Source organism: Equus przewalskii, chromosome 10, assembly GCF_037783145.1.
Source record: "Equus przewalskii isolate Varuska chromosome 10, EquPr2, whole genome shotgun sequence".
Lineage (NCBI taxonomy): Eukaryota > Metazoa > Chordata > Mammalia > Perissodactyla > Equidae > Equus > Equus przewalskii.
Genome location: NC_091840.1, coordinates 38692140 through 38706976, shown reverse-complemented (window position 1 = coordinate 38706976; position 14837 = coordinate 38692140). Strand labels below are relative to the sequence as shown.

General features: G+C 50.4%; 1 protein-coding gene and 1 long non-coding RNA gene across 2 annotated transcripts in view; one reads left to right on the top strand and one right to left on the bottom strand.

The window, feature by feature from the left end:
* ASIC2 (acid sensing ion channel subunit 2) overlaps positions 1-14837 on the bottom strand; it is a 995375-nt gene that overhangs the window by 954349 nt on the left and 26189 nt on the right. The gene's annotated exons all lie outside the window — the stretch shown is intronic.
* LOC139074193 (uncharacterized) lies at positions 9839-11712 on the top strand. The gene is made up of 3 exons (XR_011523732.1): positions 9839-10041; positions 10182-10424; positions 11432-11712. It is a non-coding gene; the product is annotated as an uncharacterized lncRNA (long non-coding RNA).

The following is a 14837-nucleotide window of genomic DNA, read 5'->3' as shown; positions in this document are numbered from 1 at the left end:
AATTCATTAACAAAAAAAATTAAAGATAAATTAAAATGACAGTCCTTCTCAAGTTTCCACCACCTGCAAACTTTTCTGTAGGTTTTCTGACACAAGATGAGACCAAACAGGAAGCAACCTTTCAGCTCACACACCTATGCATGCTCACAGGGCAGCCAGAGGAGTGGGTAAAAAGGGAAACTCACTCCTTGCCAGCGTCGCTCTCAGCTCAAACCAGCAGCAGATGTGACGCTTCACCAGCACTGAATGCGTTATATACGAATCCCTGGGCTCTGCAGTGAAGCCGGTGTGTGAAACTAACCCTTCCCAGGTCTCTGGGCATTTACAAGATAAGACCTTGTCACAGGCTGAGCAACGACGCTCCCCAAAGCCTCTCAGAATGAAGGTCCTCGCTCTACGTGATATTGTAAGCTGTTGTCTGCGGGAATGTCGTGGGACAATTCTCCTAACTTCAATATTGCTAAGAGCACAGGAGACAAGATGGGATCTATGAATGTTTCCACACAGTCTTACGGTTGGGCAGCTGTGTTCTCTAAGCTTGAGGTTGCTCTCTGTCATGCCCCTAGGTAGGGTCAAGTGGATTAGAGAATGGGAGAGCGGGGGAGGCATCAGAAGCGAAATGAACTTCACCAGGAGCTGGTAGGTTCCTAGCGATCAATGGTACCCTGATGCACAGTATCTTGGCTGTTGAATCTCCACCTGGGCTCTGAGCAAGAGGCCCTGAGTACACGGTGGCTGGTACCCGCTTGGCTGGAGTGATCAATCTGCTCCTCTAAGGAGAGGTGCTCCCTGCTTCCAGCCGTGGCCCAAAGAAGCGAGAAGGGAAGCGGAGAGAGGCAGGGTGGAGAGAAGATAATCTTATCAAAGATTCGCTAAGTACCAAATGGCTGATTTGGTACTCACCAGCTCCGTCATTTTAAAGAGGAGGAAACTAAGGTTCCAGACTTGCATTTAACCATCCATCATCTATTTTGCTGAGCACTTCCTACAGTCAAGAAACTGTGACCTCTGAGGAGACACGAAAGATAGTGAGAAGGTGGCATTTCTTACACAGCTCTGAGGCTTGTTCATGAGGCCCCTCGGAATACCCTGTTCCCTTGGGCAGATGCTCTCAGATCAAGAAGGAATTGGCAGTGTGGTTGTCCAAGCTGTCTGCTCCTTCTTGCCGCACCAAGTTGAATGAAACAGACCCGGTGCCAGGATTGGGAACAGCGCCTTAAATGGTTGTACTTAACCAGCTCTTTAGAACAGTTCTTGGCTCACAGCAAACGGAGGCACACCTGGCATTTAACAATTGGGAAAAGAGTGTGTTCCGTCTTGCTCTACACCCAGGCAGGGAAGCCCTGGCAGGGCTGTGAGGACAGAGAGAGGCTGCTGCACAGGGCTGTCCCTTCCTCCCAGGGTGTAGGAAGAGCACAGGATTTGGGGCCAGAGAACACACGCACACACCCGGATTGAAGCCGGCTCTGCGTCTTGCTTGCTGTGCGTTTGGGGCAACTCTCCTAAGTTCTTAGATCCTTATCTGCAGAAGGGATTTGAGGGGACTAAAAGTGAGCTGGGTGTGTACTCCAACGGGCCCAGTGCCTGGCACACGGGCCTCGTCCTTTTCCCCTGGACCATGTTTCTGCGTCGAGGACAGTGAGTTTAAAAGGACTAAAACCCAGGGGGCTGGCCCCGTGGCCGAGTGGTTAAGTTCGCGCGCTCCGCTGCAGGCGGCCCAGTGTTTCGTTGGTTCGAATCCAGGGCGCGGACATGGCGCTGCTCATCAGACCACACTGAGGCAGCATCCCACATGCCACAACTAGAAGGACCCACAACGAAGAATATACAACTATGTACCGGGGGGCTTTGGGGAGAAAAAGGAAAAATAAAATCTTAAAAAAAAAAAAGGACTAAAACCCAGGAGGCTGGCATCCTGAGAAGTGGGTGACAGGTTCAGCCTGCAAGGCAGACTCGGGGCATAGACAGAGACAATGCTGCTCCCCAGAGCTCCAGGGAAAATTTCCAGAAATGGCTGAGAAGCAAGAGGAGGACAAAAGGTTAGGACGCAGGGCAACCAGTGAAGACCAACCGTTATCAGGACAATTTGAGTAATTGTCCAACTCTGATTGCATAGCCTAGCGTCAGGTCTAATGAGCACCGTGCACGCCCTGTGATTTCTGCCTGCTAGAACGGGTCACCTAAGAGATTTCAAGGAATCACTTGAGACAGGGACAACTTTCCCTCAGAGGGTCAGTTCAGTGACCGATCCCCTTGGTGTGTCAGCACATTACTTCAAGTCAAATCAGTCCTGCTTCCATTTCAGCCCTCTTCCTGGTGAGTTCTCCTGGGGCACGAAAAAGAACTCCTAGCTTGGTCACCCCATTACACATCCTGACTACTTTGTCGTACATAGCACAGTCATGTGCTGCATTAGCCAGTCATTCAACAATTAGAGCATGCGGTCTCCCGCATTAGGTATTCCAGATGGCGCACAAGAGATGACTGGACCTCTCTTCAGGGAGCTTTGGAAATTTGAATTGCAAGACAACAGAACTCACCTTTTCCAAGCATACATTTCGTACTGGACTCTCACGCCCATGACAGGTAGCCATTCAACCCCTGCTTGGGTCCTTCCTGTGACCGGAAGCTTCCTACCACCCAAAGACCACGTGCCATACAGGCTCCAGCACTCAGTGTAGAGAACAGTCGATTCTCAATACATGTTGAATATATGAAGCCATTAATTGATGGCTCATTTACTGATTAATCAATAAATTTACTGGTTTTTTCATTTATAGATGAATCCATTCGTTAGAAATCTTTCTCCCCTTAACTTCCATGCTTGTCCCACTTGGAATTGCTCCAACATTTGCAAGTCTCTCCAAGTTTAAACATTTCCACTTCCTTCAACGATTCCTCATATAGCTTTCTTCCTGTCCTGTCCTGACCTGTCCTCCCTGCTCTATCCTGGTTTCTCTCATCTGGACAGTGTTTCCTGCAGAATGTGACATCTAGAATTTGACAAGTTGAAAATACCATATTTCAGATGTAACTTGGACCAACGCTCCCATATTTTCACTAATATAGCTCAAACAGCACATATAGGTAAACACAGGAAAATACATTCCATACACATAGAGTGATTTCGCAGGAGATAATGGGGAGAAGGCTGATGGCATCCACTCCCCATGGATTTTGCAGCCCAGAACTAGAGACACAAACCCAAGGAGGGCAGGAGACGGTGTGAGGCAGCAGTGGAGCAGCATGAGGTCAGCACCAAAACCACTGCATGTCAGAGAGTGTTGAGGGCCGGCCTTGGTGGCTTAGTGGTTAAGTTCAGTGCACTCTGCTTCGGCAGCCCCGGGTTTAGTTCCTGGGTATGGACCTACACCACTCGTCTGTCAGTGGTCATGCTCTCATGGCAGCTCACATATAAAGAGAGGAAAATTGGCAACAGATGTTAGCTCAAGACAAATCTTCCTCAGCAAAAAAAAAAAAGAGAGAGAGAGACAGAGTATTGAGAGTACAGAGAAAGCTGTTTGATTTTGAGGCCCCCCACGCCTCTTCCTCCCTCCCAATTCCACAGGTGACGTGGAAAACAGACTGACATCAGACTCACATTGACCCGGGTTTGAACCCTTGCTCTCCCAGGCTATGTAGCGTCAGACAAATGCCTTTCTCTGTCTGTGCCTCTGTTTTATTATCTGCATAATGGGAACAATGACGTTTCCCTCCCCCGGTGGCCATGATGACTAAGGAAGGCAACAGATAGGACCTGGCACCGTGCTGGGAGCGAAAAGAGGCCCAGAACCGGTTTTGACCCCCAACATGAGGACTCTCCATCCTCGATAAAGAAGGCTGCTTGGAGCAAGGCCTTACATCAGCGATTTACACCTCAGTATGGGCCACTAAGGCAGTGTGATTTTTCCTGTGGGGGAGTTTGTCTGCTAAGGTGTTAAAGAAATCTTACGCTCTAGTCAGGGGGTGGCTGTGATGCTGGTGATGGCATTTTACTTTATTTCTTACCAAGCCGCTCTCATGAAGGCTCTGAAATAGCTGCTGCCCCCTCTCCCTCTCCCTATACCACCTGCTTTCTCCTTAAGGGGAGGACTTAAAAGCTGCCATCCATAAGCCCATGACTGTTGTTAGCATGCCTTATCTACAAGGCTGCATTTTCCACGGCATGATTCAGTTGGAGACACGGACCTCGGGGCAGTAACCGGGATTCTTGATCTACTAAGCCAATTTCAAAGATTCCAATCCTCTTGCAGGTGTGTGTGTGTGTGTGTGCGCGCGCGCACGCGCACGTACCAATTATATGCAATGTGACCATCAACCAGTCAGGGTTTTTCATCCATTTATTCAACAATCCATTACTTAACACATATTATGGCCTAAGCACTATAGTAGAGGTGAAAGAGAGAAAGATGAATGAGGTCCTCTCTCTGGTGGAAGAGAGAGATGTAAGCAGACAAATTAGAGAACAGCCCAGTTTGTGTTAACCAGATGTATACGTAAGCGAAGTCAGAGCACAGAGGAGCTTAGCAGGGAGCATTCCCAAGGGGTGAAGGAATTCGGAGAACTCACAGAGGAAGTGGCACATGGTTGGGGCCCTGACAGATGAATAGGAGTTTTCCCAGTGTTGCAATGGAAAAAGGACATTTGGAGCAAAGAGAACAGCATGTGAAAGACTGAAAGCCGTGAACGGGCACACCATTTGTGGGGAGCAAGAGCACCTGAAGCTTGGGCTGGTAGAGGGTGGTGACAGAGGAGGTGACCTAAGGAATTTAGGTCCAGTTTGGGAAGGACTTCACTTAAGGAGCTCTAGCTAAAGAGAAGTGACTATTATCATTCCGGCAAAAGATGCTTGAGTCCCAAACTCAGACAGTAGCCATAAGGGTGGAGAGAAGAAAGGCGGATTCAAGATCCATGTGTTAGATAGAATTTGCAGGATGGACTGTACGGAGGAGGGGCCCTGAGGAGGACGGAATAATTGAGGATGACTCTGAGGTTTCTGGTTTTGGAGATCGACTGGAAAGCGTCATCAATAACCAAGATTGAGGATGTCAGAGGAGGAGCAGGTTCCGGAGGAGGTTAGATAAATAACAGCAAGGGGCAGATCTCCCATCGGCTTCAAGGACGTTACTCTGCCTGTGCCTCGGAATGAACATCAACTCTGCAGTGCCCTTGAATGACTCCCTCTAATGTCACCTCTTAGCCAGGACATTGGAGAGTTCCCAACAGACTTCAGGACCCTTCCTTTGACTGCAGGCTGGGGCTTCCCTGGGTCATTTTGGGTGTTATGGTGAGAAAGCACAGAATAGAGGCTAAGAGCATACCCGCTGGGACCAGGCAGCCCTGGGTTCAAATCTTACCCCCAGCACCACCACCACCACTAATGAACTATAATTCTAGGCAGTTAATCTCTCTTAAGCTTCAGTTATTATCTATAAAATTGATATACTAATTGTCTCCCTTTCATAGGGTACCAGGAGATAAAATGAGTTAATGTATGTAAGAGATGCAGAATAGTACCAGGCACATAGTAAGAACTCACAAAGGGACGTTGTTATTGATATTAGTAGACTTTTTTATTTTTGGCATGGAGAACTTTTCGGCAGATGAGGACCAATTTCCTACAGCTCCCGAAGCCTAGGCTTCTTTCAGAAGATCCCACTAAGGTTGACACAACGCATACATAGAGCCTATCCTTTAGACATACAGACCAGGCTCCTGGCCACTGTCAGCAGGATGTGCATATAGCCACATTCCTGGATGCCAAGGATTTGTCATGATTGCTCATGGGTCTCTGACCAGGTCCCCCGTCCTGGAGAGGATGCTGGTCAGGGTCAGGACACACAGCAAGACTGTCTGACCTGCAGGCTGAGGCCTCCTGGGCACTGTGCTCCAGCCAGCTGAGCCAACTCCTCTGCTGAATGCCAGGGAGCGTGTCCTTACTTCTCCGAGTCCTGGTCTTCTCTGTAGGTCTCTTGTGTGATGTCCAGACTGTTTGGCTTCAACCCAGGGAACAGGTACTCTAAGGCTGTGCTGTCTAAGCCCAAAATTACGGAGCAGCCGACAATGCCCTCGAGCAGGGCCAGGCATCAGTTCTGCCCTGGCTGTGGCCACTGTGCTGATAGCGGTGATCTCCCATGGGACTGTATTAGGAAGAAATCTTCTCTTGCCCATTCCAGAATCTGCATGTTGGGGGCCAGAGGAGCTGCTAAAGACACATGGCTTAGAGTCAGAAAAAGGCTCACCCTCTAAGCTGCCTCCATCCACTTCTCCATCGTCAACCCTACAGAATTCCTTCTGGGCTAGTTTTACTAAGGAAGCAAGTTTTAATCAGAGTGCTGAAGAAAGGGAGAGCAGAGATCAAGCAGACACAGGAGAAGGACCACGGGTTTTGGAGTCAAAAGACACTGGTTTGAGGCCCAGCTCTGCTGTTTACGAACTGTGTGAGCCGGACATGCTATTAAACTCCCAGAGTTGCTATTTTCTCATCTGAAAGTGGAAACAGCAAGATCCTCTTCTACAGAGCAGTACTGCGAGAATCAGGTAAGATAACGTAAATAAACAAGCTGCTTTGTTAGCCCGATTTTATTAATACCAAAATACATGCAGTTCAACTTTTGTACCTACTTAAACATATTACAGTCCCAGGATAATGCTTAGAAAAGCTCCCTCCTGATCTTTTCTTCCGTGTGCCTGCAAAACCAGCCTCCCTGACCCCATCTCCACATGCCCACATATAACCCATTCTTCAAAGTCCAGCTCTAGAGTCAACTCCTCTATGACCTCCCCTCCCCCTATACACACCACACCTGGAAGAGATCCCTTCCCCTCTCTAGAAATTCCCACTGCAATTTCCCAGGTCACCTCTCCTGGGGGTCGATATTTTTTTTACCTTGCGTTACAACTGTTTATGAACTATAAGTTCCTGTCCAGTCACAAACGCTGTCAGGATTGCAAGCTCCTTGAGGATGGGATTTGTGGCTGGTTTATCTTGAAGTCCCCTAGGGTGCTTGACATAAGGTGAGCACTACGAAATAATATCCAGTGAATAGGAAAATTCATGCCCGGTGCCTTAACTGCCACGATCCATCATTCCATCAGTTTTCCTCTTCTCCGGATCCACCTCAGGACAGGAGGCAGCCCCACTTCTGCCTCACACCATTTCCTGTGCCCTCCTGCTCCCAGGGTAATTATAGTTTCCGTCATAAGGTTTCTGGAGGTCCTTTCTGATGATAATTACAGGAGAAATGGATAAGAAAGTTACAAGAATATTCAGTATCCATCTTCCACTTGGCGGCCCCTGAGAGCTATGAACTCACATCCAAAACTGAACTCCTCAAGCTTTTTCCTCTACATCTCCCACCTGCCACCTGCTCCTTCTGCTCGTTTCCCAGCTCTGTGGGAAGCTGACACAGGATTCTGTGTGTGTGTGTGTGTTTCATTTAGATGAGATTTTGGACTTAGCGTTAATGCTGGAATGTTAAGACTTTTGCAGGTGTTTGGGTAAGGTGAATGTATTTTTCATGCAAGAAAGACATGAATTTGGGGGGCCAGAAGGTGGACTGTTATGGGTCGACTTGTGTCTCCCAAAAAAGACATGTTAAAGTTCCAACCCCCAGAACCTCTGCAGTGACCTTATCTGCAAATAGGGTCATTGCAGATGTAATTAGTTAAGACAAGGTCATACTGAAATAGGGTGGGCCCCTAATCCAATAAGAGTGATGCCCTTAAAAGAAGAAGAGAAATACACAGGGAGGAGACTGCTGTGTGACAACAGAGGCAGAGATTGGAGTAACGCACTACAAGTCGAGGAATGCTAAGGATTTCTGGCAAACTCCAGAAGCCAGAAGAGCAAGGAAGGATTCTTCTCTACAGATTCCAGAAGAAGCGCAGCCTTTCCAACACTTTGATGTTTGGATTTCAAGCCCCTGGAACTCAAACAGTAAATTTCTATTGTTTTAAGCCACGCGGTTTATGGCACTTTTTTACAGCACCTGTAGGAAACCAACACACCCACCGTCCTTCCAGCCACTGGAGAGCGACGTAGCCTCCTCACTCTTTTCAGGCCCCGTAGCCAGTCCATCACAGCAACGCCCTCTCCCTCCTGCCTCTCCCATCTGCCTTCTCTGACTTATTCCAACCATCACACCCTTCATTCAGTCTTTTCTCTCTTTATATCTGGATTATCACAAGGCCTTCAAGTGAATATTTCTGCTACAGGTTCCACCAGGTAAGTGCTCTTCCAATCTTGTCATCCATACTGCTGCTGGAGAGTGCTTTCCAAAATATCAGTATGGTCATGGTTTCCCCCAATTAAAACCCAGTAATGCCTCCTCTCAGTGTTCAGGACGTTGATAAAAGTGTGCAAGCATCTCTGCTCAGCTCAAGACCCTTCACGATGAGGGTGCAGCCATCACCCTGGAATCACGTCCTGCCCCCATGCTCACAGGCACCCTTTGTCCCAAGCCTAGTGGAATATTCCAACATGCAATGACCTTGTCCATCTAAAGATCTTCCCAAACTATCGCCCCTGCCTTCAACCTGGCTCCTCTTCTTTGCCTAACCCACTTTTATTCTTACTTCAAAATGAGCTCAGGCCTCACCTCCATCAGGAAGTCTTCTCTGAGCCATCCCCCTGCCCCTCTCTGCACCTCCATAGGAGTCACCTTGACCCAGCACATTTCTACCACTAGACTGAGCTCTTTTGGTGCAGGAACCGTCTCTGCTACTTCTATCACCAGAGCCGACATGGTCACAGAGCAGGTGCCCAACAAACACTTATTTCATTTTATTTTATTTATTTATTGACTTTCCACTATTGTTTTGGGTCAGCCATTTGCTAAGAACTTGCATTGATTCCTTTCCTCTTCCCACCAATCCTATCCATTTAGCATCATTATCTTCCCATCGTGACTAAGGAGGCTGAGAGATGGAATAACTGCCCGGCACACACGTAGAAAGTGGCAGTGGAGAAGGTCTAGGCCAGGCATCCAGACCCCCCTACACTGCCAGAATGAATGCAGGGAGGAGCCAGTGGACAGCACAGAAGATTCACAATTAAAAGTTATTCCCCGCAGGTCATCAGAATGCAGATGGAGACCTTCCTAGTTCCACTTACCACTCAAGATCCTCTTGCTTCTTGTCTAGAGAGAGACGGAGAGCCATCCTCCCACAGTCGAGGGAGTTATGGTCCTCATCCGTCACACCCAGCTATGTGTGTTTGTGTCAGGAGACGGGAAGAATGAACACAAATGTTATGAACACGAGCAGAGGCAAATGAGGAGCTATTTTATCTCCTCAGCACAGAACGGAAAACTGGAGCCAGGGCTGCCCTCGGAGCCTTATTTACAGTGTGTGGTGGTAAACAGAGTCCTGAGCAGGGAGGCACCCTCCTCACACACACCCCCCGACCCATGCCTTGTTGGAGGCAAAGACAGATTGCAAACACAAGCTGCTCAGAGAGAGATAAATCAATTTTCATCAGAGCAGCACCTCCGACACCACTCTGACAAATCAATATATTTCTCCATGATGGAGTCACTAAAGCCGCAAACAGGCCACCGGGAAACACAGAGCAGCCCCATAAAGAATATCGCCAAGTAATAGAATAGCCAAATCTGAATTTCAATTATCCACCTTCAAGGGCACATGAACATCCTCAGGAGGGGAGTCCATGCAAAATTCATGGGGCCTGGCTTCACTGCCCCCCCCGCCCCCCGGGGTCAACAGTTCTGTGGGCTTCCAGGGTTCCCACTGCTCCAAAGCTGGCAGAAGGTGAGTCTCACCCAGCCTGTCAAAAGAACCTAGAATCTCCCGAAGGTGGCTGTCTCCAAGGGAGACGGGAAGCTCTGGGCAGACGATCTTCCCCGTTAAGATAGTCCCTGCTGGCCCGGGAACTGGGGAGAGCATTCACACTTGCCTGGACGCATCCTAGTCAGTGACCTAGACTGAGCTACTGACACCAAGCCGAGCTGGTGCCATCACCCAGAAACCCAGTGGGAACCCACCTAGGCCAGGCGGGAGGAAGTCTCTTCAGGTCTGCCGGTAATGCCACGCGCTGATGCTCACCTCCTGCCTTCCCTTTGTGGACTCTCAGAGAGCAGGAGGTCTCTGGGTACTGGGTACTGCCCAGGCAGAGGGATGTCCCTGGGAGTCACCTTGGTCATGCACTGCCTCTCACACAGATCTTTGAGTCATCATGACAGTGACAACAGCCACACAGGTAGTGTATTGGCTAAGACCCCAGAGCTGACAGCCAGACAGTCTAGATCTGAACCCAGGAGCTGCTACATGTAACCCATGTGGTCTTGGAAGCCTCAGCTTCCCTATCTACGATGTGGAGCAATGGCATCCTGCCTCCCGGGACTGTTGTCCCCACAGCCTGGACTGAAGGCGTGACCTGGGCGAGGGGTCGTTCCAAGTTCTTTGTGAGTATTAAGTCAAGTCATCTTCCCAACGACCTGGTGACATTGCTATTATTTTTCTTGCAATTGTAAGGATGAGGAAGTTGAGACACAGAGGTTAAGTAAAAGAAATAATACATGGAAAGTGCTGAACAGGATGCCCAGCACCTTGTAGAAGCTCGATGAGTATTATATCACCTGCTATTACCACAATATTTAATAGACTTTCTAAGCAGTTTAAAAGCTGCTTCATGCACCTAAGCATCATTGATCTGTACAATAGCATGTTCAAACTTCAGGTTACTACAAGAGTCTCTTGACGCCCGTAGTCTAAGTGGTCTCTTGACCCCTCCAACTCTTGTTCCTTCGTGCTGCTAGGCAGAGCTTTCTGAAACACAATCGTGTTCTAGAACACTATTCTAAGTGACATCCCTTCCCTATTTCTGTGCCTTCAATGGATTCCCCATTCTCTCTTTTTTGATAAAGTACAAACCTCTTAACTCTGTGGCCAAAGAGCCCCTGAATCTGACCTTGGTTTGCCTGGCCAGCCTCGTCCCCACTGCTCCCGAGGTCACGGGTTACACAGCAATTAATTAATCCGCGGGGATAAGTCCTGTTCCCTCTCATGTTGGGACTTCCACCTGTGTCACCTCCTCTGCTCATCATGCCTTTCCTTCCCGATTCTGGAAAACACCTTCCCTTCCTCATAGAGTCACCTCCTCTGCAGAGCCTCCCCCCACCCAAGGGCACATCCGTACCCCTGTTCCTCAGCGTCCCCACTGAGCCTTACGAGCCCTCATCACAGCCCTCGTGGTGCACCACTGCCTGTGTCTGTCCACTGCTGCCTCCTCTGTCAGGAGGGCCGCTGGACGGCCAGGCCCAGCCGTTAGTACGTCCCAGGTACCCACACGGGTCCCGGCACACAGCAGATGCTCTGTGTGCATGTGTGTGTGTGTGTATTTTATATTGTTTTTATTTTGAATTATGGTTGGGTGGGGATAATGAGACACCAGAATCTTGTCCTTCACCAGGAGACAACTACAGGTCTAATGCAGTCCTGGGGACCACGCCAACTCAACAGAGCCCACTCTGGCTGGTTGAACCAGAAAAGGAATCTAGTAAAGAATGTCAGACAGCTCGTGAAATCTCCAGGAGACCAGAGAACCAATCTCGGAAGGGAGCAGCCTGAGATAACACTCAAATTACGGTGCCTGGCTGCTCCCATGAGATGGCTGCCACTGCCACATCTGGGTAAGGACACCTCGGCTCCTACTCAATATGATTTAATAAACGAGTAACTGATTAGTAAGGAGAGCAATTCCTGTCTTACTGAGGAGGAAACTGAGGCATAACAGATTGCGGGGTTGGCTCACAGCCCCACACCCACTAGGCTGTGGAATGGTGTGCTCACACCCAGATGTCCCCACTATGTTGCAGCCACCTGGACGTGGGTGGGGACAGGCAGGTACTTCCCGAGCTGAGGAGCCAGGAGGGAGCTCAGACCCGTGAAGCTTTGGCTGCAGACAGCAGGGAGGGGACGTGTGACAGAGGCGGTCAGCGCCCCACGCACGTGTCCTCCTCTGGGGCACACGGCTGGACCGCAGTCTCAGCCCTGCTGTGCTCGAGTGGGGCCTGGGACTGGCTCTCTTCTCAGCGGAGTGTGAACACAAGACAAGTGGGTCAGCTCTGCGCTGGCGCATCTGGGGGCTGGCGCGGCTCCTCCACTGCCTCGTAACAAGACGTAGAGGACCCCTGAGAGGACTGGAGGTCCCGCGGGGAGGCAGAGCCCCTAGACAGGAAGAGGCTCGGCCGGAATCATCCGGAGGAGGGCCGCCCCAAAAGCACTGATTGGACGGCGGCGACGTGAGCGAGAAATGAAGTTGATCGTGATTAAAGACTAGGCTGTCGAGATGTAGGGATCTGTCAGCCCACCCACACGGGGAGCCTGGGGAAGGCAGACCCCTGCCTCACACCCAAACTGAGGGGCCACGATGAGACAGGGCACCCCACAGCCTGGAGGGCAAGCGGGGAACCAGTGAGGCAGCCCAGAGGTGGCAGCCATCCAGGTGGGTGAACACAGGGAGGGCTGGCAGGGCAGAGCGCCCAGAGAGGGTGTGGAAGCTCCGTGCCCCTTCCACACGCCTCGTCCTACGCATCTCTTCCATTTGGTTGTTCCTTTATAGGAACCCAGGAATGGTAGGTAAACAGCTTTCCTGAGTTCTGTGAGCCGTTCTAGCAAATTCTCAAATGCAAACAAGGCATAGTGGGAAGCCTGATTTATAGCCAGTTGGTCAGGAGTCCAGGAGGCTGGGACTGGTGCTGGCATCTGAAGTCGGGGACAGTCTCCCTCAACGTGCTGGGTCTGCGTTATCTCCAACAGTTAGTGTCAGAACTGGATTGACTGGAAGGACACCCCGGTGGTGTCCCGAGACTTGGCTGGTATGAGGAGAAACCCCACACACTTGGGGTCAGAGTATCATGAGTAGAAATAGATCAAAGAGGTCAAAGAATCAGGGCTCCGCCAACGAGAAACGAGGACTGGCTCTCGTAGGATCTGGGTGTCCCCGTCTCCATCTTTCCCGTCTCCCCATCCCACTGATTCTAACACTCATGTCGGCTTGTCTCTCCTTAGCTTCATTCGGAACTCTGTAAAGCAAAAAAATGAAATGATCTTGGGGCTTTCTTCCAACTGTAACATTCTTGAATTCGTTCTGAGCCAAGTGAAGTACCAGGCGCCAGCCAATGTGGGTCCCAACAGCCAGCAGTTTGAGTTTGGCTGGGCATGTGACCCCTCTCTCTCTCCTGACTCTTAACCTCACCCCATTCCCCAACAGTCATGTAGCGATCCATTTTGCCCCAGAAATAAGTAGCTAGAACCAAGAGGGAAGACATGGGGTACAGGGACCCTTCTTCTCAGCCTGGGCACATTCCTTCCTCTTCTGCGGGGTCAGCCAGGTGCCTCGGCTCCACCCACTCTTCCCCTACTGAGACGATGCTAACAGCTCTGAGAAGGAGTCATGTCACCTGAGTCCTCCGCAGGGAGGGACAGCTGGACTCAAGAACGTGTGGGAACCATCCCATTCAAGGAAAGGAGCATGACGGATGATGAAGGGGGTGGAGTGTACAAATGCAGACTCAGGGACCTATGGGCTCAAAGTGTGGCCTGGGGCCAAGCTGGCCTTTCTTGTGTTAAGCATCCCAGCCTTTGGATGAAGAAGGCTGACTCCCCTGGATCCACATTCCTGCTGTCTTCCTCTAGCTGTGCGACCACGGGGAAGAGACCCAACCTCTCTGAACCTCCACTTTCTTCATCTGTAAACAGGGGATTATAATAGTTCCTCCCTCACAGGGTCTTTGTAAGAATTAAATGAGGGAATGCATGGGGCATGGAGTACACCCTGACTGCCATGAACATATCCTATAACAAAGATGATCGGCGTTACGCTCTGTGCCTCGCATGGTGCCTAACACTTGCACAGTTTTAGTGAATATTTGAGAAAGGGAGGCCAGAAGGAAAGAAAGAAGAAGGGAGGGAGGTGATGGAGGATGGGAAGAAAGGAAGGAGGTGGGTGCTAAGAGGCTCCGACCATGGCTGTGAATAATTAACGCATCAGATCTGTGCAAGTGTGTTCTGGGGTTGGGTAGAGTCTTGCAGTCTGATCAAAATGCCCTGCATGATCCCACTATGCCCACCCCAACCCTATTGAGAAGCCTGGCTCTCGGAGCTCCCAGTGACCCCTGGCGTAGGGAGCCTCCTGAGGCCTGGCACCAGCAGGTGCAGCTGTCCTCGTGAGGGAGCCAAGGGGATACGCAGCCTCCCTGGACCTCGCCGTGCCTGCCGATGGCCACCCGCTGCATGCCAACAGCTTTCCCCCACAATCCACACGTATTCAACGTGAGAGGAGAGGAAGGGCCTGTTTATGTCATTGCATGACCTCAGGGAAGACACTGAACTTCTCAGAGCCTCAGTTTCCTCATCTGTAAAATGGGAGGGTCAACAGCTCCCCCGCCCCACCCCCACCTCCCCCCGCCCCGACCTCACAGGCATGGGAGTTCTAGCCCCAGAACAACGTGCTAGATGAGTTATCCTTAGCATCGCCTCCAGCACTCTCTTTGGACCAAGCATTTCCCGGTGCCCTGCAAATGCAAACTAGCAGAGTTGGTTTCTTTCCCGTTTTGCAGACAGCTGGGGGTGGGAGCGAGGTTGTGCCAGCGGGGAGCGTGGTCCAGGTCTAACTCAGTCTGGCCGCAGGTAGAACCTCCTTTAAACAGCCCCAGACGCCCTAGCCCCACCCCCGGAAACCCTGATTGGATTGATGGGCGCAGTGGGTGGGGCCTAGCTACTTTTTAATGTCCACAAGCGGTTCCTTATGAGAACTCCTGCGCTCCCCAACAAAGTGGACGTGAATAAACCAAAGGAAGAGAATAAACTAAAAA